Source organism: Callorhinus ursinus, unplaced genomic scaffold (assembly GCF_003265705.2).
Source record: "Callorhinus ursinus isolate GAN/ISIS: 27379988/994484 unplaced genomic scaffold, GSC_fseal_2.0 scaffold19, whole genome shotgun sequence".
Lineage (NCBI taxonomy): Eukaryota > Metazoa > Chordata > Mammalia > Carnivora > Otariidae > Callorhinus > Callorhinus ursinus.
The window spans coordinates 4,648,630-4,652,535 of record NW_027397081.1 but is presented as its reverse complement, the minus strand read 5'-3'; the positions used below and the strand labels follow the sequence as shown (position 1 = coordinate 4,652,535).

General features: G+C 38.2%; 1 protein-coding gene across 1 annotated transcript in view; it reads left to right on the top strand.

Annotated features, from left to right (window-relative positions):
• GUCY1A2 (guanylate cyclase 1 soluble subunit alpha 2) overlaps positions 1 to 3,906 on the top strand; it is a 333,141-nt gene that overhangs the window by 178,308 nt on the left and 150,927 nt on the right. The window lies entirely within an intron of this gene.

Here is a 3,906-nt window from a genome sequence, read left to right as displayed (position 1 = left end):
GAATATAGGTATTTCTGTTTAATGAGTAAATTTCCATTATGAGTCAGTTTATAGTATTGACATACTATAGGTAAGTGAATCATAATATTGCTCGCTAAGGCAAAAGGCTGTAGAGCTAATTCTTCAAGTTCATTATTATTACAGAATTAAATTGCTGAGCTCTAGGCAACTTTTCACAACATAATTAGTCTTTCTTAGAGAACAGGATTCCAATATAAACTAAGAATTTTCTTTTGACAGTTAATAAGAAGAAATAAGTTATGTTAAAATATGCATTGCATTATCAGTTAAATGATGATTAATCAGTGTTTTTGCACTGCATTGTCAAATAAGGTAGGTCCCTCTAATTCTGAAGGAATACTTGTAAATATTCTAGCTATTACCAAATGACCGGTGGTTTTTAGTGGAAGCACTTTAATTTTCCGAGCTAAATAGTGGAAGAACTTTGAAAATAGTTACCCATCACCATTTTTTGGGTCTGATTTGTTGAACTCCTAATGAATTTCTTACTAAAATCAGAGCAGTCTCTTGAGTGATTCAGCCTCATATCTACCTAATGAATTACTCTGTAACTTTTCGTAATTTCACATGGATTACACAAAGTTGGTGTACATGGGTTTTTTTTTATATAAAGGACAGAAAGTGCTTTTAATATAAATAGTAGTGAACTGTAGGCTTTTATTTTCTCTTTACTAATCCATTTAGACTGCTCCTTCGTGTTATAGTATGATCTACACATAAGAAGACTTGGAAAGAAACATTGTAGTTTCATCTTATTATCCCAGAGGGTGTTTTCATTAAGGTGTCTTTCCTTTAGAGAAACATGTTCTGTAGTTCCATTATGTATAACATGCAGCCGGTGCTAAATATTTTAGGGAGTCCCTTCGGTGGGGTGAACATTCACTGTGTGGTATATGGGAGGGATTTACCTTGTACAAAATGAGTTCTTATAAATTACCTTCAACTTCCTTATAATTTATTGTTATATAATTTATGATAGAGGTAGCCAAAAGTCTGATCTAAACCAGAGAGACACTACAATAAGTTTGTCACTGTTACACTCAGTCATTTCCAGGAAGTAGAGGGATTGGCCTGAATTTGCCAGTGCGTTCCTTTCTCCAGGCTGGGACTCTGCTGCACTAATCTCAGCGACGACCAATCCCCTTCCTCTATGAACCCCTGATTTGCTGGGTTAGCTTTCTTGGCCTAAAGTAGTCATGTTGTTCTGGCCCTGAACTCTTACAACTGAATGAGAGTGATAAGCAGATAAATAGAGTCTTCCTTGGAAAAGCAAGGGAATCCGTAAGTTAAATATACGCATCAGGTTTTGAGAAAAGAAGAAATGTGGTGTTTTCTGAGGATACAACAACAGCTTCAAGGTTTAAAAATATGGATTTCACAGACATCAAGTTTCCTTTCCTTTGAGATAAGCTAGGACCCCCCCACACACACACACAAAATGCATGGCAATATCCTGCAGGATCCTCAGATTTTTTCTATATGTTTTTTACTCCACGGACAGTTCCATATAGTGATACATAACTATCAGCCAGTTTTAACTTATAAAATGGATTTACAATTTCCCCGATAAAGACTGGCTTTGCATCCTTCATGTATAAACAAAACATTCCTGGTTCACAAATTCTGTTAAACAGAACTTGCTTATGAAATTTCAGCAATAAATGTATAAAGTAATACAATTTCAAGGCCAGGTGTTTTTAACATCCCTTTGATGCTGGTGTCTGTGTCTTGAATAGGTGTCTGAGGCAACTTTCATGTTTATTCAGGTTTATGGGTGTTGAGTTTAGGGTCCAGACAAGGAAACATGTTATGTGCTGAGGCAGGAGTGTTGATGACATGGCCAGAGAGAGGGAAAGACAAAATAAAGAGAGAATATTACCCTTGCATAGGATAAAACAATGTACCTTATAGGAAATGCATTAGGAGGAATATAAATTAGATATCCTCTTACATGCCTAATTTGAGATTTCTAATCATCATAAATAGACTAGCTTATTTTTTAGAAAATTTATACAGTGCTGTTTTATACCATGAGCTATCTGCTAGATTTTTAATGGCTATTGAAAAAAAAATTCCAAAGTAGAATTTTTAAAGGACCCTACACCTGCTGATTTCATAAGTACTTGCTGGACTTAAAGTACATTTAAAATATTTGTGGAATAATCATACTGAAGGGAAAAATACGGTGGAGCCCACTTTTATGTTAGAAATGTGAAAGGAAACCAGGTGGAACTGAATGCCAAGAAAAACCTAGAGAGAGTGCCCCACAGGGGTCATTTAAAGTCTGTTCCTGCCCAGTGAGACTCCACTTTCCAAATTGATGGTTGGCCTTTTCTTGATCATCTTATTATTCCGTGTTTACCTATCATTAGGGAAGATGATGCAGAGATAGATTATAATTCCAGCTAAATTAGGCCGTAATGAGAAATACACCTTATATACAGAAGGAGGTGTAGGAGAAAGCTATAGATTTTACCGTGCCTATTTCAGGCTTGGGGAAAATTAAAGCCTTTACAATGCTTGGCTGCCAAGATGTTACAGGTGTATGAATACTAAGTAAAAACTAGGTAAATTGAAGGAAGCATGGGTTATAATTTTGATCCTCTTATAATTAGAAAAGCAAATATTTAGTAAAAAGTCAACATAAAGAGTGTGCTGTATATTTTGTGCTTTAGGTTTTATAGGGTATCAGGGATGAACAAAGAACCGGCAATTCTAAATGTCTTTTTATTGGCACATAGATAATGATAATGATGATGACGATGATGATGGCATTGGCTGCTGAAGCAACCTAATGAGGGTTTTGCCTTATTTTATATTTTTGCCTCTGGCAAGACCATTAGTTAGAAATAAGGGAGAAGCAAGAAGGGTTAGTGAGCCCTTCATGCTCCTCTTACTCTATTGAGCCAAGGGTACCGCACCCCAGTGCTATCTCAAATGCATTCCTTAGACATCTCTTCTTTACACCTTTAAAGACTTTTTAAACTGCAATTTCTCCATTTGTGTCCCCTGTAAAGTTAAGATACTAAATGTCCCCACCCCGGAGTTCTGTTGTATTTCAGTGAGCTGATCGAGGCACGGTGCTTAGAATAGCAGCTGGTGTGTAGGAGTGAATGTCCTTGGGAGCTGTCCTTGTTAGCTCTCAGCCAGGTGCGTCTGGACCTACTGGAGTGTGCATATGTGACTATCTGTGCGTTTTCGTATGCGTATACAGTGCACCCAGTGCTGATGACGAAAGAATGAAATATCATCTCACTTAATCTCCCATGATTAACATTGGGGTTGTTTCATTATGTCCATTGAGAAAGGTTAAATAATCCAGACAGTGTGACTCATAAATCAGTATTTGAACTACGGCTGATTCTATCTGATTCTAAAAGCCTATAATATTTTCACAAGTCTGGGCTGTTACCTAGACAAAGATAAAATAATAAAAAGAAAAAGTGGAACTGGTTTTAAAACTATGTTGCATGATCGGTAACTATAATTAGGCTGTCAACTGTTGGAAGAAAAGTTCTGTGATTGCATTGCCCAGATCTGCCCGCTTCCCTTCTAGTAGCAAATCAGAGTTTTGAGAAGCTGCGTTTAAAAGTTGGGGACTCTTCGGGCGCCTGGGTGGCTCAGTCAGTTGAGCATCCGACTCTTGATTTCAGCTCAGGTTGTGATCTCAGGGTCGTGAGATTGAGCCCCACATTGGGCCCCATGCTGGGTGTGGAGTCTGCTTAAGATTCTCTCTGCGCCTCTCCCTCTGCGCCTCTCTCTCTGCTCGCTCTCTCTCTGCTCGCTCTCTCTCTGCTCGCTCTCTCTCTCTGCTTGCTCTCTCTGCTTGCTCTCTCTCTCTCTCTGCTCGCTCTCTCTGCTTGCTCTCTCTCTCTGCTCGCTCTC